The following is a 21,891-nucleotide window of genomic DNA, read 5'->3' as shown; positions in this document are numbered from 1 at the left end:
AAAATAACATCTCAGTGCTGAGACAAGCTGATCCTTGGAAACCTGCCAACATTGTTTTGCAGGAATCAAAATTCAACTCCTTGTATCCATCAACCTCAGAGACAAGCTCAAGAGGCACAGAAAGAAGCTGAGGGTTTAAAGGTTAAAACACTAGGAATCCATGGACCTAATCTGTCTTGGAGGCCATTGTAACTCCTCCCTAAAGGAAATAGAATGCTTTCTTTTGCTTATTATCCTGAGGTTCTGACTGCAGACATTTAAACAGAAATATTGATGAGGTTCTCAGACATGAAAGACCCAACTTACACAGTTAATAAAAATGGACCCTGACAACCACACTCTAGCAGCTCCATGGATGGATACCAGGATGGCAGGGCTGCTAAAATGTAGAGCTGGGAACAAACGTCAAGTCCATACTTGGATTGGGAGATGTGGCTAATTTTAGAAGACTGTCTGCCATCGGAAGGGACAGAGCTTCTCATTGGCTTAATGCAATGCTCACACCTACAGCTATCCAGTCCTGCCTCAATGTTTCCTCACCGATGGGAAGCGAGTGGCCAGGAAACTGGAAGAAGGAATTGCTTCCTATACTGGGGTCCCCTGCAAATTGTCCAGTCTACTCCAGTCCCTGAGCCAAAAAAGATCCCTACCGTTAGTCAATAGACAAAGATGCTCTCTAGATGATAGCTTTTGCAATGCTTCTACAGATGAGTGTTGGAAGTAAATATTTATTAAAAAGAACTGGGAAAATCCTTCTGAGCGGGCGGCAGAAACTGAGAGGGCTCCTGGTGATTGCAGACAAAGTCTGTCAGCTCCATTCCTAGGGAAGTTGTAGGACACTCCATGCCTCCAATGCACACAACATAAAGTGACAGACATTGTTGTTGTTGGGGATCATATGGCCTGGTGAATACGCAATTCCAACAGCCAGTAAGTTACTCTCTCCTCATCTCAGACAACTGTGCAATCCACTGACCGTCCGGCAGTGTGTATTCAAGAATGTCAAGGCTTCAGCCTGGTGGCTTGATGTGCTCACTTATCAGCTTTTAAGTTTAACAGGGGGAAACAATCTACCCCTTCAAACTGTGCATGCTTTCTTTCCAGGAGAACTAGACAGCCCTGATGGCTCTCTCCAGCAACATAGCAATTATGTAATTGCTTAGCTTCTGCAGAATCACAGGAACCATTCCGAAGCCTTCTTATGGACTACAGCTGCAGCACAATGTTCAGAGATGATTGCAGCCTTTGAATGGATGGCCAGTCTCAAAGGGGAGCACAAAGGGACCTACAATGGGATTCCATCTCAAGCACAAAAAGATGTTCCTGCCTAACGAAGCCCTCTCTCTGTCTGCCAGTCTGTGTAGCGAACTCTTCCTGCCCGATGTGAGTGTGGACTGTGGCTTACTGTTTACGCTGACAGGTTCCAAAAGAGGCAGACACCAGCTGAGGTTTTGCCATGGACCATTCACAGGGTAATCATTTAACACATAACGTGAAGGCTCCAGAAGAGGACAAGAAGCAAGAGGGGTAGAGAGCATCTCTCTAGGCTTCTTGCACACTGGCATGAAATGACTGCTTCCTCTCCTTCTGCCAGCTCCAATCCTTCATGTTGACATTACACATCCTGTACTGTAGATCCACCCCCATGCTGCCGCTTGCCCGGCTGAATTATCTCCTGCGTCACAGCGGTCGTAACAGAACTGCTGGCTCGGCAGACCTGAGAGCACCATTTCAGTGCTTCATGCATTCAGCAACTGGACACATTACCAATGCAGTCAGGGCGGCTGGTTTGTGGTCCTCTCAGCAGCCAATGCAATACTTGACCTAACCTTCTGCTAACCAGATGGTCTGTTTGCCTCTTGGGACCAAACCATTAAACTTTACTTTATTAAATTCCATCCAAATGTGGGGACAGTTTACAGCAGCATGTCTGGTTCATCTCCAACAGGGTTGCTAAGATGAAAATGACCTAAAAATAACTGGAAACTCTACTTCACACCAACAGAGAACAAGATCGTTTGGAGTAAATATTTAAATTATCTGCCAGATTAGAAACCACAGCAATGCTGACTACATGCTTAGTAAACTATATTGTACACACACACACACACACACACACACACACACACACACACAAAGGTAAAGAAATGAATGAATGTATAGAAGAATCTACTACCCAGAACCTAAGTCACCCTGCATCATTCCCCAGGCTCCAGACTATTTTTAATGTGTCCGAAGAGACCATCTCTAAAAGCCCTAAACACAACTGTGATAGACAGACACCTCACACACACATTCTGAGAGGTTGACCACATCGGCACACTGCAAGTGGACCTGGTACTAAAAAAAAAATACTTCATGAATGGGTATATGAGCAGGCACAAATTTCTCTGAATGTAACAATTTCCATGTAACACATCTCACTGCGATGAAGCCATTAAATTCTTCCCAGCTCCATCATCAACCTACAATGAGGCATGTAAGCTGGGCCTCAGATGAGTGGGCAAGGAGTAAGTCATCCGCACCAGCGTCATTGGTGGCTCCCAATTCATCATTGCAAATGAACTGCAGAAGTGGCCACTTGTTGGGCTCCAGGCAGGGTGCTGGGTGCTTTACACCCATTGTGCCTCTTCCCTTTCGCCAGAGAGAATGGAATTCTCTAAAGAAACAAACGAGGAGACTAGGAGCCACTGGCATCCTGACCTAAGTTCACAAAACTAGAAAATAAGTGGCAAATAAGGGTGTGAATTTAATTTTCAGTTCAAAGCCAACTGCTTTTTTTCTGTCGTCACAGGTAAGCAGGAATCCTGAAACGGGTAATTAACGGAATACACGGGAAGGTAATGGTCCTACCCTGAGGTCCAAGGAAAGTAGAAAGCCATTCCACTCTTAGCCTTTTAGGTGTGATTAGGTCTCTGAGTTTCAGCACTTACTTTCCCTTCCCATACCTCTTAGAGAATTGAGGGCACCTCTCTAATAACTACTACCCCACCCATGGCTCCAGGTCCTCCCTCCATGACTAGCAATCTTTCATCTGGGGCTGGTCAGATGGCTTAGACGGTTTAAGCCCTGGCTGCAAAGCCCAACAACAGAGTTTAATCCCTAGGCCCACAAAGTGGAAGAAGAGAAACGGAGCCACATACCTGCAGGCACAACACTCATACAGATAAAATAAACAAATGTAAACAAAGTTTTTATGAACAGGAAAATTCCCTGTCGGGTCTCAAACCTGGGACAAATGGCTGAGGTGTCTATTTAACACATCAAAGTAAACCTAGCCACCAGATTCACCCTGCATCCCTCAGTCTCTCTCTGTTAGAAGGTCCTCCTGGCTGGCATACCAAACCCCCCACCCCGGAACTCTCCAGCCCAGCGGGCTAAGCTGCTCTTTCCTACATATCCCCAACCATTGTGGTTCCCTGCTCTCTTGGAACCCACCATTGGGCCTCCTGGCTGCTGCACTTGCCCTTTCCCTTCTCTTCCCTCTTCTCCCCACATGGCAGCTGTCTGCTCATGTCCACTCTGAATTCTCCCAGATGTCCCTGCCTCTGGCTATGCTCTCCGACACACCAACAATTGACCTTTTTCCTCACCATACCTAGGAGCAGTCACTTCCTTTTCTCTTTCTTTCTTTGTTTCTTTCTTTCATCATTCATCTGGTGCTGAAACCCAGAACCAGACATGCTCCTTTGTTTCTTTATTTCTTTTTTTAAATTGACCCCCAAGATGTGCTGTGACCTCTACACACACACACACACACACACACACACACACACACACACACCACACACACACAAAAGGAATGAATGAATGAATGTAAATAAAATAATTTAATCTTTCAATTACAAGAAGCTCAAATATCAATAAATAAGAACACAGCCACTTTCTCAAGTTCCTCTGGACACAATGCTTAAACATTAACCATAAAGTTTTTAAATAAATTTTTACAACAACAACAAAAAAAAAAACCTAAAAAAGACATTTGTCTTTCTAGAAAATTCCAAACTGTGAAAAAGAAAAACAAACAAGCCAAACAAAACAAAACAAACAAACAAAAAAACTGTATGGGTAATTTGCCTTTTTTTTTTTTTTTTTGACCAGGACTCACTTAGCCCGTGCTAGCCTTGAACTCCAGATCTTCCTCTCAGGACTTCCCAAACAATGCCTGTGTTGGGTGATTTGTTTTTAAGTGTAAAAAAAAAAAAAAAAAAAAAAAGAAAATAAGTATTCACTTTACCAAAGAAACAGTTAGACATTCTTCGTCTTTGTTACCAACATTCCCCACTTCAATGGCCAAAGCAAAGCAGCAGATAAGGGAAGCCTCATAGGGCCCAACCAACACTTACCAATGTTTACCACATTCTGAAACATCATATTCCAGTAAGACTCTAAAATTAGCCTCCTGAAGCTGACATCCCAAAGCATCTGATATTACAGTACCTGGTAAGACCAAGGAGACCTACGCTGCTAGAACAGACACTTGCACAGAGAGAACCCAAGGCATTTCTAACCAAGGTCTTGGGGCAGTGCTCAGCCTGGCTTAGAGTCACCCCGCATGGGCAGTAGAACAAGGAGGAAGCCAAGCAGGCAGCCAAAACAGCACATCCAGTATTTCCTTTGCAGTAAGGACCATTTTCAAAGATAGCAAGAGACATTTATAAACACTGTACCCTTACACCTCTCCAGGGGATAACTCTACAAGGTGTGATAGGCAGCCTCTTTACCCTGCAAATGTACTCTTGCCAAGAGAAAATGGTATCATTGTCAGTTCACACCTTTCTCCTGAGGCAGGGTTTGGTAGCTAAAGTCTATTAATCCCAGCACCCAGGATGCTGAGGCAGGAAAGACTGCCCTGGGTTCCAGACCAGCTTAGGCTACCCAGTGATACCACAACTAAATCAACAGCAACAGCAGCAGCAGCAGCAATACAAACCACAACAGCAACTACAGCAAAGCCACAGCAACTAGACAAGCTCACAAAGACCTAGAACTGCTGCTGGCTTTCAGACCACCTTGTAGTCGAGTCTGCCTCTGAAGAGATGCCAGTACCGACTTCTCAGCAGGGAAGATGCAGCACAAAACAGGACAGTTCAGAAATGGATGCAGGGCCAAAGACTGAGCATAGACGACACTGGATATAGAGAAATGTGGCAGGTCTCTGGTAGGTCGCCATTTTGCTTTCTCCCTCAGCGAGAAAAAAAAAATTATCCTTGGTGCTCGCCGTAATCCAGCACTCAGGAAGCAAAAAGAACACTCAGTGGTTAAGAACACCAGCTGCTCTTGCTGAGGACCTTAGTTCAGTTCCCAGCATCGACAGGAGGCTCACAGCCTCTAATTCCAATGTTGTCTTCTGGCCTCCACAGGCACCAGGCAGGCATACAGGCAGGCACTCAATCACACACATAAAAACAAACAAATGAATAATCTTTAACGAGGAAGAGAACTTGGAGAAGAGTTCTGCCCCTCTCAAAAAAAAAAAAAAAAAAAAAAAAAAAAAGAAGAATGAATATAAATAAATAAATAAACCAGGACTCCCATACATACATTTTTGGAGCCCTCATGTCAATTTACTTACAAATACCATTTGGAGACAGGGGTAGGAAACCATTATAAAAAGGTTTAGTGACTCAGCCAAGAAGACACAAGGAAGGAACAAATCTCAACCGTACTTACGTAGTATAATATGCTTGACCCACACTCTACACACTTGCTTCAGGGAGACCCCTACACAGAAGGAAATTTTCACTAGAGAAGTAATGCTGATGTTACAGAAATAAATAGAGACAGATTCTCTCTCTCTCTCTCTCTCTCTCTCTCTCTCTCTCTCTGCCTCTGTCTCCCCCTACCTGCATACACACACACACCAGCCCAGGTGCCGGCTGTTCTTCAGACAGATGAACTGAGGTCTATCCACAGTGCAGTTTTCAATGCACTGCTTTCCCTCAGAACTGCACTTACCAAGAGGACAGCAGCCAAAATGACCGTCTGGGCCACAGATTCAGCTTCACAGACATACCCACTTCTGATAAAGGTTGTCGTTTGTTACCATTGTCACTGTCTCCGTTTAGGAGACTAAACAAATAAAACTGGCTGTGAGGGCAGACATTTGTAATCTCAACGCTAAGGAGGTAGAGGCAAATGGAACAGAAGTTCAAAGTCATTCTTGGCTACATAGAGTTTAAGACCAACCAGGGCTACAGGAGACCATGTCTCAAAAACCAAACCAAAACAGCACACAGCAAATAACCATAGCAATGAAGCTAGGATTTCTCGCTCTCCCTGTCTGTCTGTTTACATAAGATATACATATAATATATACATATATATATATATATGTATATATATATATAATGTAGACAGGGATACAATATGCATATTGTATACATAAGAGATATATATACATATATATACATAATATATATATATATATATATAAGATACATAAGATATATATGTATATATGTATATAGCCTAGACTAACCTTAAACTGTGTAGCTGAGGATGACTCTGATTCTTGATCCTCCTGCTTCTCCTTCCTCAGTGCAGGGATTACCAACATGGGCCACCACCCCGGTGGGCAAGCAGTCCAACTCCTAGCCTGATGTTCTTACACTACAAAAACATTGACAATGAGTTTCACAAATTTGGGGCAAAGCAAGGAATATCATAAAAAGTTTCCCTCTAGAGTTTCTCAGACCTTTCTGTTGATACAGCATTATTTACAAACAAATGATTCTTTCACTTTGAAATTCTGCCTTATAACATAAAACATCTTGTCACATGAAGCACATTAAAGCTACTGACAGACCAATATGCTAAGAGAAAAACAATGTGGCCAATTTAAAAAATGTTTATGCTTCAAGAATCTCACCTGCTAGTGTATTTATGCTTTCCTGTCTTATCTGCTGTTTAAAATCTAAGAATACACTTTTCTGTAGAAGCTAACACAAGTTAAACATAGTGTGTGTGGTTGCAGGCAAAATTATACTGTCGCAGGCCTTTCTACAGAGGAGGGGATCATGGGAAAGTCACAAGAGGTGAGACAGCAGGGATTCACCACCCAGTGGTGCTCCAGGTAAGATCACAAACACTTACCTGTGCTGGGGTCAGCCCTGATAATTGTAGTTGACGTCTAGAAATGGGGTTATGAATATAATTATTGTGAAGCAGCAATTGGGCAATCACAACCTAATTAAGCCCACTGACTAGATTATCTTGTTTTCCCCCTAATAATCACATAACATTTAACACTTGCTAATTTCAGGACCTATGGGTGATGTTCATTCATGACTAACAAGCTGCAGCCACTGGTCAGAAAGAGAACGCTCCAGTACACGGGGCATCGAGTCAACCACAGAGCAGGGGTGGATTTCACAGCCAGCCAACATCTGCTCTTGAAACACCTCTCCACTTTTCGGCCCCAAGAAATTACTAATTGGAGGCAAAGCCACGGGGCTGAAGGACCGACTGAACTGCAAGGGGCTAGCTAGGACAGAAGTCTTGTTTTCTTGAAAGCACACTAGTTCATGTAATCTACACGATGTGCTTTTTATTGTTTAGTGATAAGGTTGATTCTGTCTCTGAAAATGTGGTTTTCTTTTCTTTCCTTTACAAGATCCTGGCTAATTCCTCTGCCAGGCCTAAATACATGCACTTTATCTTTTTGCCTCCCTCACACATGTCCCTAAGGCCGCGCTCTCTTTCCTGCAGTGTGAGCATGCTCACAAGTTGAAGATCTTATGTCCGATTGCCGTGGCACCCAGACCTTGCTTTCGTCAAAGCAGTTTCTGAAGGAAGCCTGGATAGGATCCTCTCCAAAAAATTAAGAAGACCAATGGAATAAGTTGGTTCGAAAACCACTCTTTGAGATAGGCTGATATGGGAACACAGTTCATGCTGCTACTGAGTCCCACTTCCTCTCCATTAGAAATTCTCTCCAAAGGAATCACGTGCTTGCTATAGTTACTCTCTCCCATGAATACCCACTACACTCTAATGAGGTTTCATTTGCTTTATTTATTTCTGTTTGTTTGCTTATTTTGAGGCAGGGTCATTCTACATAGCCTTGGCTGTTCTGGAACTCTATGTAGACCAGGCTGGCCCTGATCACATAGAGATCCACCAGCCTCTGCCCTCCAAATGCTGCATCTCAATAGGATTGGGAATGTAGCTCTGGGGTAAAGTTCTTCTCTATCATGTACAAGACCCAACACAGGAAAAAGGAAAGGGAAACAATGGTTTGGGTAAGTCTGACAGGTAATTATCCTAATGAGGTGAAAATGGCCTTTCCTTGAGCACTTTAAAAACAGGGTATATGTTTACTCTTCTATAAAAGTTTTATCTGGATGTCTGCCTGGGATCCAGAATTCAGATAACCGGCACACAACACAGTAAAGATATCACGGAATTAGCACTAGTTGTTTGCAGGCTGATGAGGCCATTCAGCCAGTAGTGTCTAATGGCTCATCTTACAGAACATTCATAGTCCTGGTTAAGTTAGGAGTGTATGGACCACCTCTATCTCCATAAGGACCACCAATCACTCTATGAAGAGCATCTGTGGTCACCTATACACAGCAGCTTCTGGACTGTTCAGGAACAGTCTGAAAAGAACCAAACAAGACTGGAACATTCCTTGTCTCTCTACAGTCTGAGGAGAATGGATGGTAACCACTACAGAGAGCACAGAGTAACAGCACCCACATTTTTAAGAGAATCGGCCCCATTTTCCACAAATGATCACTCACTAACTCTCAAATGTCTGTCTGTGGAGCTTCTTGAAAACATTCATCAGCCTTCTGGCAACAAAGCCAATCCTGAGCATCAAGATTTCCAAAAGGGACCTAAGAGAGAGTCACATAGCTTGTCTGTCTGCCAGTTCAGGTAAGTGCTTGCATTAAAGCTCTGTCTGTATAAGCATTTTAATGAGTTTGATACAATTTAAAAATATGTATTCTCCCGAGTGAGTCCTCCGAGTCTCCTCTGTAAATCAGAAGACAAAGGTGCTTTACCAAGAGGGTGCTGTTGATAAAACACTTTCTCAACTTATTGGAGCAGGCTGCCTCTATCCTCTTAACCAATACATTACAATCAATCAATTTCCCATTATGAGCAGATTCCCTTCCAGAGCACAAAGACTCCTGGCTACGGGAGGAGACAGAACATCAGGAACATAAGCTATTAGCATATAGGTCAGGGCCCATCAGCAGGGAGCCAAGGCTCTGGAGGAAGGCACCTCTCCAGTGCACTCTGGCTCCCCTACTCCTTAGCTCGTGACCCTGGGCAAATTATCTCCCTAACCCTTGGTTTCTTCCACTTCATGAGCAGGCCCTAGATCCTCAGTATTAAACCTGGTATTACTATCAACTATGAGCCCAAACAGGAGGAAAATAACATTTTGAAGGGTTCCGCCGTACGCCTGTGCTAAATAAGATTTGGCAGAATTTTTTGATGAAGCAATCATATATACTTGCTATTGTTTTCACTCAATATTAGGATAACATTCAACTGACAGCAAAAAGGGGAGGAGGATTTGTACCTGAACTCTGACATTCAAACTCCCTCCTACTAGTTACTACTATTAAACACTATGACATTCTTCAGAGACTATTCACTATTGAAAACGGGGGGGGGGGGGGGTTCTGGTGGGTAAGTGATTAAGTTGAAATCTTAACATGATCTCTAGCTGCTCTCTACCTTAGGGTAGCTTTAGTCTGTAGCCCAGTGTTCCCATTCTGCCCCAACTGAAGAATGCCTAAATGAGGCCCATGACCACCTCAGTTGAATAACTATTGTTCAGTTGCTGATTAATTGTTCATAACAAAAAGGGATAATGTAACCAGGGATGAGAATGGTTAAATAGCTTGCACCTCAAAGGCCTAATTCTGAATTTGAAAATGCGGGAGTAGACTGGTCCATCAGCCTATGCTGAATCAAATGGTTTAACTGGACACCCAGGCAGTGCTCATGGTCCACTCTTTTCCTCTCTGAAAGAAACAGGTCTTTGGTTTTCATTTCTTCTGCTGCTCAGAGTGTAGGCTGAGAAGTGCCATGGATAACCTTAGAGGACTATCACATTTTCTGCCCATCAATAATGCAGCTATTCGCGACAGTGCTCTATTCTCTGCATCATTCATTTTCCAAGAAAATCTGCACCAAGCCTACTTAACCAGCTCCCTCAAGTTTCCATCTGTCCTTTAACCAAAGGGCTGCAATTATAAACCGGAAGTCCCATGAGTTGTCTTCCAAGTCCAGTTCTAGTTTTTTTCCCAATAGAAACTTACTAAAGAATGTGTGTCTTAGCCATTGATCTTCATATTTCACATGGAATGGGTACCAAATTACAAGGTCTTTCTCTGCTTGCTTTATTGCTTTCTTAAGAGCAATGCCTTACTTCCCAGTGGACAGTCCTCTTCTATTTTGACTTGTCAATTATTCCCCTACCTTCATGTCTTTTCCCTTTGCCAACCAAGCAGGCTCTCTCTTTCCCAGTAAATTTTCACCATATAATTACAGCAATGCTTTAGCCTACTTTTCTGTTAGCTTAACAACCCTGTCTATTTTCTACTTGTGCTGATGCTACTGTTTGCTTTTCTGACGGGATAATCCATGTATCCTTTCAAGGCCTAACTTCCCTACCATGATAGCAGCTGGAGCTCTAATTCACAGGCACCTTCCAAAGCTTTTCATTAGCAACAGAAATGAGATGGTTTAGAAACCCATTTCTTAATCTGCAGGTGAGTACTGGAACCTTTGTGCAGCAAACATCTTTCAAGTAGCCCACATTGTGCTACTGCACAATTATTTTCTGAGTAATAGGGTACAATGTGATAGGCACATTTGCAGTGTTAACAGGGAGAATGTGCCCTCTGAGGTAACCAGCTTCCACTCCCCCACCCCTACCCCACCGCCTCTGGCATTTCCCAGCTCAAGAGAGAAGCACTCAACAGACATAAGAAAAACTGAAGAATCTGAAGAATAATTGCTTTGCCTTCTTACACCTGCATAGGGAAGAGAAGGTAAAACTGGAGGGCCTTAGCTTGTGTTCTGGTTCAACTGGCCAGACGAGGGCTTAGAGAATGAGTCTGGCCTTCCCCAGCTGGGCTCTGAGGCAGATAAGCCTCTCCACAAATCCTGGGCTTAATTAGTTCTGACACAGTCATTCTGCTTGGGCCTCTGGCTCCTTCTGTGCTCTAACCAATATGAATCCAAGGTAAGTCTCTGCTTACTCACCTTGGGCGAATGCTTCCTTCCCTTTTAAGTGATCCTAAAACTTTTAATCAGGATCCACTGGGTCCTGGGAACAGTTTCTCCATTTTCCTGTCTGTTCAAAGTCTCCTCCAATGCCTAGCAACTAACTTTCTGAATTACGGTCCTCGTCTTCAATTAAAAAAACAAAACAAAACAAAACAAACAAACAGAAAACAAAAATACACAAGTGATCAATCCCTTGTCCCCATGAGCAGGTTTTACCCTGTGAGTGAAGTTGCATTTAAGAGTGGATAGGTACAGCATTAAGCATCTTATTAATATCCAGAAGCAACAGACAGTGATCTGAACAAAGCAAACACACAAAGGCTAAGAAATCAATACCGAAACACCCATGGGCTGGCATGAAAAGGAACCTTCCCTCCAACCCTCCAAGAATGAGTCAAGAAGAAATGTGTCCAGCTAGGAATTAAGGAAGAATGCTTTGAAGACCTGAAGCAAGCTGCTCCCCAGAAGTGACAGGACAGTCCCAGCACCTTCTCCTACCAGGACACTCTACTCCCCCACCCAACTGCCCCATTAATCAACTTTGCACTGGAGCCACACATCTGAAGACTTCACAACTGCAGAGGGTCATGGTCCTTGGAAAAAAGATCAGTTATATGACAGCATGTCCAAGCAAGAATTGCAAATCCAAATCACTTCTGCTGGATTTCTCATTAATCAGTTGCACAGTTCAAGGGGACAGAAATTCAGAGGAGCTTCCTAGTAAGCTGCAGATTCCATCTAGATTCATAAAAACCCACTTTGCTGAATTTGGAAACTTCTGGGTCTCATAAACCCAGGAGACAGTTCAGCTCTGATTATCTTCTTCCCAGTGCCCACCCCCTTATACCCTAAACTTTTTTCTCTTTCCTTCAGCCCTGGCATGCAAACCATGCTGTTTTAACTTCTTTCCTGTTCTCCCAGTTCTTCTGGAACATTTTATTTTCGATAGTCAACTCATTTGGAGGAGTGCCACACTGAGGTTCAACTGTTTACAGCATTAACTGTGTTTCTGCCAGAAGTCCCCTATCCAGTACTACCTTCTCTGGGCTGCCTCGAAGATTAAGAATTTATGCATTTGTTTGGAAGAAGCTTAGAAAATGTGGAAACTTCCAAACATCGCTCTTCTTCCTTATAAAATTGCTTGTTCTTGTCCAAGAGGAGACAGGCATGGAAACCTGTTGGCGTACTTTTTAAATTTATTTTATTTGGGTTTTTTGTCTCTTTTTCCCTTCTCCACCCAAATCCCTTCCAACACCCTAACACGAGGTAGAAGAAAGGGTTAGTGGGAGAGGGGGTGCAGTTCTCTTAGCTGCTTGGATATCTAAGGCAGCTGCTGGGAAAGTTAATGGTGGTGATCTCGTAACCAGAGGCTGCTCCTCTGGCAGCTGAGTTTGCTCAGATTTAACCTTTCTTCTTGAAATGGGCTGTCTCTCTTTAACCCTTTCACTCTGTAAGGCTTTCTGCTTCTCCCAGCCCCTTGCCTCACACAGAGGCTGTGGGAACTTGACACCAAAAGTGTTCAGAGCAGGACTGAGAGACAATTGTGGGAAACCCTGGCTCTTAGTTACCAGGTGTTCTCCCTTTACCAATGGTGCTTTTTGCTTTCCAAGCATTTCAACCTCTACCTGCAAATTATATACCTGCACTGCCAACTCTGCAACCCTTTTCAAAACAAGTGAACCTTCTGATTTTTTTTTTTCTATTTCATCCAGTTTTTGTTTCTCCAACCCCTGCATATCCACTAGCAACTTTTCCAGTTGTTCAATCATTCTCACAACCTTCTTTAAAACAGAATGCAGGAAGACGAAGAAGCAAAACCAGAAAATCTCCTCTGGGAGTAAAGTGGAAGAGAGAAACCAATGGTAAACCTTTTCCTTATATCCTGAAACAGTATATTCATTTCTCCGTACCCTTCTGTCGACTCTATGGCATTAGAAACCAGATTGTATTATTCCAAGCCCTATGTCTGGTTGCCACTTGTAGGTGCTAGTTTTTTCAAACACTACTTCATTTGGAGGTTCCTTAAAGCTTATACCTCCCTTCCAATCTGCCAACCCCAGGTAGGGGAAAAAGAAGGTTGTAAGGGAAAGGGGGCGTAGCCCTCTTTACTTCCTCCTGCTGGGTAAGGTCGTAGCATCTTTTGGGGGCAACACCAATATCAGTCATCTGGAAATCCAGAAGTCCAGGTAACCAGCAAGCCAGCATTCGCAGCAAACAGTCCTCCTCTGCCTCCTCTGCCAACACCTTCTTCCTCTGGGCTATCATATTATACCCTTCAAAAAGTGCTCAGAATTCAACTAATTCCAGCTGCCAAAGACCACACTTTGCACGAGACAATTAACAGGTATGGACAAACTAAACTCTCCCACTTGGGATTATTAAAAAAAAAAATGTTTACAAAATGTCCACAACATAAACCCGCCTCACCCTTTCCAAAGGACTCTGCCCAAGTCATTTGAATAATAACTGCCTGTTTATTGGGGGAATGGGAAATAGCCACTGATCTGCAAGAGAGAGTTAGGACTCAAGAAGATATATAAAAAGTACTTTTTTTTTTTTTGAATGAGTAGTGAATACTAGAAAATCACCAGTTAAGACTAGATTTTTACCTCTCAACCATTCATCAATATTACAAAATGGCATGTCTGAGAGCAGCCAATTTGAATTTGCACCATGTTGCAAAACAGATCCTCGGAGTCCAATTGTGGACACTTTTTGCAAGTTGCAATAGACCCAGACAAATTTCCAAAGAAGGGCATTTGAAAAGCACTTATAAGCCCTGGATGGTAGAACTAGAGAGGCAAACAGAAAACTTAAAAGAAAAATACAGCTATCAACCAAGCAGCTAAAGGTTTGCTAAATAGGCCTTTGCATTTCTGAAGGAAGTGTAATTCCTCAGCTCCAAGATCCTTCACGTTAAACAACAACACATCCATCCTCCAGCCCTACAAAGCGAGGACTGCAGAGTTTCTCAGAGTGTTTAGGCCTGGAGGGGACAGCTGTCCCGCAGCTACAACAACCATCAGATCCTCTTGGGGGAGTGGAAAGGGCATGTGGCTGCAGTCATCCAACCTGACCTGTGCTCTAGGCCTGGCTTCGTCACACCTGAACTTTCTGACCTTAAGCAAGTCACTTCATGTCTGTGTGCCAGTTTCCTCTTGGGTCAAGTGAGGGTGATGAAGCATATCTGAAATATGTTATCTCTCTAAGGTATAAAAAAAAAATACCTAGCTCCTAAACTGGTAGTTTTGTATAGCGAGTATTAACACCTTAATATTCTTCACTTATAATGTAAATAGCTGTCAATTTTTAGCGACGCGGATGTTAGTTTCCACTTGAGAAATAATGATTTTTCTGTCATCCCCAAGCCCTCAGCGTACTCTCCTACAGTTCTCTCATATTCCACAAAATGCCTCTTTTCCTTTCTTTCATATTATTTTAAGCAACCTTCCCCAAACTAAGACTTGTACTATTAAAAGAGCTCAGAGCTTCCCATTTCCTTGCTAGAGCTAAAATTAAACTGTCCATTCCTAAGGGCCCCACATAACATCTGCCAGATGTCTTGGCATATTACACAAGGAGAGGAATTCTCTTTTAGAATTATCTATTATCTTCTCTGTTTTCTCATAATCAATTAATAGGTCACCAACACTCAGATACTGTTTCTCTCAAAGTCATCAACTTCACAAGCATAGGACTCTCACAAGCTACTTTCACAAACACATTTATATGTGTTTGTGAAATGTGTTTGCAAAATGTCTCCACTTACTGAGTTTTGTCCATAGACCAGGGAAATATTCCTTTCCCCCTTTTTTTCTTTTTTCTTTTTCTTTTTTCCACAAAAGTTCTGGGGATTAAATTTAGGGCCTCATTCAATCGACCACAGAGCTCCAGCCCAAGCCCTTGCCCCAACTTCTTTTGAATCTGCACTTCTCATAAAGCTTCAGACATGTACAATCTTCTACAGTTTGGATTAGTTTCCTATATTAGCCTCTTATTCCATGACTGTGGTGTTTTCTCAAACAGCACTCCGCTTCGCCAGCACCTCTGCTCCCAACTTAGAATAATCAACCCAGGCCCATCAGTTCTCTATTGTACAACACGGTGAACTCTCAATCTGAAAGACACACATACCACAAAGAAGATGAAGGTTACCTCAACCAACATCAGTAATAATTAAAGGAAGACTAAACTCTATTAAATTCCATCACATATAAAACAAGACTCAAGCTCAGAGCAACCTTACCCCTCACTTCTTTCAAGGAAACTGACAAGTACTCAGAAGCACATTAGTAAAGTTGGAGCTCCTACCCACTACTGTCTTCCAGCAGACACATTAGAAAAAATGGACATATATTTTTTTAATCCACCCAAAAGTTTTTTTTCTACAGAAGGTGAGAGTAGGGGTGGTGTAAGGGGCATCTTCAGGGAATGAGGTCAATGGATCATATATAAAATCAAGAAGAGAAATATTAGTGAATATGAAGATGCAACAACTCTCTCTTGTATGGCAGGGATAATCCTTGTGGATTGGTATCTCAAACCAAAAAAAGGATCTGTGAGCTTTGATAGCAAGAGAGAAGTCCAACCTGCCATTATTTTTTTATTTCTTTCACGGTGCTTAATCCAAAATATTTGTCTTAATTCAGTGTGTAGGTCTAGAGAAAAAAAAAAAAATCAAGAATCCATGCCCTTAAAAATGTTATGGGACCTCCTATGCTGATTAAGGACAAAGCATATGCAAGTATCTTTTAGATTATCAGAACACATTCTCAAAACTCCAAAATGCCTATTAAGTACCTCAATTTTCCCCTTCACATAGCTTCAACTCTAACACTGTCTTAGAAGACACCAAATCATTTGATTTACAAGTAAAAATTGTAGTGAGTCAAGCTGCTGTAGTGACTGGCAGGGTTTTTTTTTTCATCACCCCACCCCCACCACACACTAAAACAAATTAATCACTAATCACTAGCGTCAGTATTAACAACCATAAAAAGATATCATGAAAGTTTGTTTCAAGAGCAAAATATTTATGTTTACATAAACACAAGTTAATTAGATGCAAAATTATCTGATAATTACTTGCCCAAATAACTATCTACTGCATTTAAACTTCCATCTGAATAAGTAGCATCCATATATGCATTACCAAACTTAAATATAACATGACAACTTAAAAACCAAAGTGATTCAGTCAAAAGGTAACATCCTAAAATGAAAAATAAAAGCTCTGATTCCAGGCAAGAATTTTTTTCTAATCTCTCTTGGAGAAGCCTAGGTCTTTAATAAAGGGGCAAATATTTGAATATCATATTTTTAAATGAGCAAACACATCAGCTGAAAACCATATATCTTCATCTGTACAAACAGGGTTTTACTTCATTGACCATGGACAATTATAAGCTAAAGAGCCATGTATTTCCCTGTCTCCTTTCACACCCCTCAGAAGAACAATAACCCTCAATTAATGACACAACAGTTTGGTTTGAAAAATGTGATGTTGTCATATACAGCATTGTGCATTTGCTGAGTGACATTGCTACCAGCTACTCAACAGAATATAATTACATCTGGAAAAGAAAACCACTTCAATATGCACAAAAACACTGTAGACAGAAGGAACTTTTCGTACAAAAATCTGACACATAATGAGAAAGCAAAGCAAGAAAAAGGCTGGTCTAAGTGTCTCACCAATGTGTTCCTTATTTCTGTTGAAGCTGGTACCTCTCTATATTTCTCCTTAGTTGAAAGCAAGGTCCAATTAGCCCCCTCAGAATCTGTTAATTGGTTCTGAATCTCCTCCAAGTTTTCATCCCAATGTGAAACCTTCCTCATCTATCTCCAATTGTCCATCTAAAATTCTTCTAACATCTTCCCTCATCCTCAAGATGGCTACCTTACCTAATGGAAAAGCAACATCTTCATGGTTGGCTTTTATAAATTCCTAAAGCATTTCAGAATTCACTTCTTTACTTGGGTCAATTGCATACAGTCTCTAGAACTAAACTGTGAAGGGCTTCACATCATTGTGTGTGTGTGTGTGTGTGTGTGTGTGTGTGTGTGTGTGTGTGCATGCTGAGGTAGGACTGGCTCCTGTTTTCAAACCATCTTCACAAAATGTCTTCCTACAAGATTAATAAATTCCTCCAATTAAAAAGGTTAAGATACCTGGACATAAGGTTTTCTCAACTGACATCATTTGTTTCCATAGTGACATTGTTAAGAAGACATAGTGATATTTCTCAAGATTTACAGTACTGGAGAACACAGGAGAGGAAAAAGCAGCAGAAGGAAAAGGAAGGGGGAAACAAAGGAACTAAGCAGGCCTAACACAGAAATGGAGCAAGCAGCCTGAAGAGGCATGGAGAACCATAAGAAGCTGCCAGTCTGAAGAGGTTCCTCTGAGATCTGGAAGAAATATATTCTATTCTTTCTGGGAGAAATCAACCTAAGCAAGACAATAAAGTCTTGCAATGCACCTCACTGATGATAACCAAGCCCCAGAACTCAAAAGAAAAAAAAAAAAATCTCAGCTTAAGGCCACCAGCCATCCTCACTCACACTGAGGAAATAACATTTCCTGGAGACATTCAGGGGACCTGGAGCAGCTCAAAGTTGTGAGAAGATCTCAGTGGAAATGTTTTAAGGTTTTTGCCTTGCCTTTCCTGAAGGAGGTCAAAAACCCTTCAGATCCACTCCAAAGGAGAAAAAATTCCAAAAGTTTACTTTAAAATAGAAACAAACATCTCAGTAACTTCTGAAAACACTCCTTGGGTGGGAGAAAAAATCTGAGGAACCCTTAAAAGCCCTCATTTCCTTGCTTAATGAATAGATAGTGAGGAACCACAAGGTCTCCCTCTGGAGAGGGAAAAGGAGTAGGCAGGCATGCCTCTTGCTCCAGCCATCACCAACAGAGCTTCAAAATGGAGACATCCATAATTCTATAAACACTTCTCATCCCAGCTTTGTCTCCTGGAAGCCCGCTCTCCTCCATTTTCTGGTGGAGTTATAGCATGACAAGGATTACCTGATTCAGTCCTCAGCTCTCAACCCCAACTAGTCACTTCCTACCCAAACCTGCGAGCAACCTCCAGAAACAAAACCAAACCATGCCAAACAGCCAACACAGACACGCAGACACAGCCCCCGGGAGCCCTGGAGAAAGCCCCAACTGGTTGGTCTTTCCCCATGCCAGGCGCGTGCTTAAAAATGAAACTTTTTTTCTTTTCTTTTCTCTTTTTTTCTTTTCTTTTCTTTTTTTTTTTTTTTTTTAAAGGTTAGGGAGGAATATAAAAGGAAGTCCAGGCAACCTCCTCCCCTCCCTCTCTGTAGGTTAAGAGCCACAATGAAAAGAAAACCAGGGTTCCTTCAGGAACGGTGAACAGCCTGGAGAATGAACGTGAGAAGGAGCTTTGTGTTTTGGAGTCTGGACTGGAACCAAAGCAGACAGCTTGCAAATGGAGGACAGGGAGATAAAGAAAGGGAAAGAGAGGGGCTGCTCCAGTGGGGGGGCGGCTGCAGCTTCCCCCGTGCCTGGAGGGAGGGCAGACCCCTGGGAACCGCACCAGGGGTGAGACGACCCCCACCCCCACCCCCAGGCCCCTGCCTTCCTTTTTCCCAGCCTCAGAGGAGAGCCAGGCGTGTGTAATGGCTTCTCCTCTCCAGAAACCGTTGTCCTCCTCCAACCAGAAGCTTCTGAACCTTCAGCCTGGAGACAGCTCCTCAGCTGTCCCTCAACCTGCGCCCCCACCCGGCCCGCAGCCCCCGGCTCGTCGCCTCACTCCTCCCCAGCAGCGGCGGCGGCAGCCACCCCCTCGACACATCCCGACCCCGCATCCCAACTTCGGAGAGAGAGGAGAGAGAGGAGAGCCAAATACCTGAGGAAGAGGGGGGGGTGCCAATCCGCACGGCTTTGCCATCGGGCGGGGGACAGGCAGACAGAGGAGGGGAAAGGAAGCAGAGGGACAGAGAAAGAAAGAGGTCAACCCGCTCAGGTCGGGGCCGCTCGCTCCGAGCGCTCCCTCCTCTGACCCCTCGCTCGCTCCCTCTGGCTCGGGCTCAGGTCTCTCTCTCCTGGCCTCAAGCCTTCCGCCCCCCTTCTGTGTCCCTACTCCTGTCCCCACACTCGGAGCATCCGTCCTAAGCCTCCAGCTCTCTCCTCTCATCTTTCATTTTTTTTCTCGCTCTCTCTCTCTCTCTCTCTCTTCTCTTCACAGAACTACACGAAATTAATTAAGCCACAGGGCTCGCCTCTTCCCCCACCCCAGCAGAAGGCAGAAGGAGCAGCCAGCAGGAAAAGCACAGCCACCTCAACAGCTACCACCACCTTCTCCTCTTCCTCCTCCTCTTCCTCCCTAGCTTCTTCTCCTCCTCTTCCTCCTCCCCCCTGCTCCTCTCCCCCCCCCCCCCCCCCCCCCCCCCCCCCCCCCCCCCCCCCCCCCCCCCCCCCCCCCCCCCCCCCACGGTCTCTCTTCTCTTTAGCTTCTTCTCCTCTCTCCTCATAGCTAGCCCATGCAGGGGACTTCCTCTCCTCCCCGCGACGCCAGCCCTCCTTGGCCGAATGAATGAGCGCGTTTGTGCCTCCACCGCCCCGCGCTCTCCTCCCCGGAGCACTCAGACCACCCCGGAGGTGGTGGTTAATTGCAGTAACTTACAGAAGAAGCGTCCCGGCGCCGGGAGGTGCTTCGGGTTCTCCAGCCCCACCGCCTCCTTATCCTCTTTCTCTTTCTCTTCTTCCTGCTCGGGTTATTGTTGTGGAAGTTGTTTGGGAGTCTCATGTGCTTCTGCCGGGTCTCAGCAATGGAGGATCGCCATCTTCCCTGCCTTCCTCGGCTCCTCAGACTCGCTGCAGCTGCAGATGACCTGAGATATCCGTCTCTCTCCCCTCTCCCTCCCTCCCTCTCCTCTCGCTCTCTCTCCCCTCTCTCTGCTCTTCTCTCTCCTCTCCTCCCTCTCCCTCGCGCGCGCTCTCTCTCTCTCTCTCTCCCTCCCTCTGTGTCTCTCTCTCTGAATAATGAGCAACCAGAGGGAGAAAGCAAGACAGAAAGAGAGAAGACAATCTTCTCCTGCCACACAAAACGCCAGAGCACCAGGGGGTGCGCGAAGCCTTTCTAATAACAACAACGTGCAGGAGAGAGGAAGGGGAAGAAAGAAAGAAATGAGAGAAGGGCTGGAGGAAAATAGAAAGAATTATCCAAGAGCTGAAGAAGCGCAGGAGAAGCTGGAGGAGATGCTGGAGCTGCGGCTGCTGCCCGCCCCCCTCCCGCGCTGAACCCCAGAAGGAGGCAAGGTGGTTGCAAAGTTAAGGCTGGGACATTGTCTTTGTCACTCTGAACAACACAGAGCCAGGCCAGTGAGATGCAAGAGGAGGTGGCGGTGGAGGAGGAGGTGGAGGTGCTGGTGGTGGAGGAGGAGGAAGAGGAGGAGAAGGAGGCAAAGGAGAAAGGGAAGAGAGAGATGAGATGAATAAAGACCTGCGGAAAAGGCGGTACGAGGAGCGCGACCGCCGGCCCCAGGCGTGCGCGCTCGCGTCCCGGAGGCGCCCGGCCTCCCTGGTCAGAGGAGCAAACCCCTACTGAAGACCCTGCCGCGCTGCTCATAGCGCTTGCACCATCGGCCCTGCCCCAGGAGCCCTGCCTTGGCTCCAGAGGGTCCCTCAAATGTACCCGTCCATCTAGAGGCCAATCTTTGCAAAGAACTGAGATGAAGAACTAGAGGTTGAAGTCTAAACCCAGATCAACCACGTGGGGCTTTTTAATTCCTTTCCAGCTTGCAGTGTATCTCCAGTGAAGGGCTCAAGTTGTCCATTACTGGCACGTATTTTTAAGCCTTCGCCCTCTAAATAAAGGCTCATTGTGCGTTTTATGTCTCTTCTGATACGGAAAGGAGGAGAAGGAACCCATCATCCTGATTCAGAAGCCACCACTTTTCCGAACTTGTGAAATGTTTTGACGGCGCACCAAAAAGGGGGTGGGGGTCGTACTTAAATAACTTTCCACCCTCGAGCCCCGCGTCGTTTGCACTTTCCAGCAGATCTAAAGGCTTGGAAGGTAACAGTCGTCGCTCCTAACGATAAGGTGTCATAGTGCTGAAGACAGGAGCTGAACTGCAGCATCACACCTTGAATTTTTATTTAGTGTAATTTCCCCCCCCAAATAGTCCTGAACTCTTTTTCAAAGAAGTGGGTTTCCACCCCCACCCCCACCCCTCACCAGGTCAAAGATCTCCTAAGGCTTTAATTTGATTTAGGATGGGTGATAAGGGGAACTACAGTACAAAAAAAAAAAAAAAAAAAAGAGAGAGAGAGAGAGAGAGAGAAAAGAAAATAAAAAAAAAGTCAATACAGCAAGTCAGGAGCAATTGAAGTTCAAGGGCATGGGCTGGTGGTACCATTTCTATTTCTCAGATCCTCTAGTTGGACATCAACAGCCCCAAGAGAGAAAAGCGAGCAGCTCAGCGCGCCGTGCAGGGACCTTAATTAAAGTTTCTTTTGTCCGCCTCTGAATTAGGGGTTGTTGCTGGATTCCTTCGCATTGAGGAGCGCGCATCCGGTGAAGGCGCGGTGTTGAGGATCCTGGGCGAGATTGTCCTCTTTAATACTCGCCCCCTTCCCCCACCCCACAGTCGGGGCAG

The 21,891-nt window shown here is 44.4% G+C and overlaps 1 protein-coding gene across 2 annotated transcripts in view; it reads right to left on the bottom strand.

The window, feature by feature from the left end:
* Znf462 (zinc finger protein 462) overlaps positions 1 to 20,606 on the bottom strand; it is a 141,093-nt gene extending 120,487 nt beyond the window's left edge. For both annotated transcript variants that reach the window (XM_055605319.1, XM_055605320.1), the window contains exon 1: positions 19,914 to 20,606. The gene's annotated coding sequence lies outside the window, so the exon portion shown is untranslated. The remainder of the gene's footprint in view (positions 1 to 19,913) is intronic.
* Positions 20,607 to 21,891: the final 1,285 nt, after the last annotated feature.

This window comes from Psammomys obesus, unplaced genomic scaffold (genome assembly GCF_907164565.1).
Source record: "Psammomys obesus unplaced genomic scaffold, mPsaObe1.curated_primary_1811, whole genome shotgun sequence".
Classification (NCBI taxonomy): Eukaryota; Metazoa; Chordata; class Mammalia; order Rodentia; family Muridae; genus Psammomys; species Psammomys obesus.
Note: the sequence above shows the minus strand (reverse complement) of the source record. Positions and strands in the feature narration are given on the sequence as shown.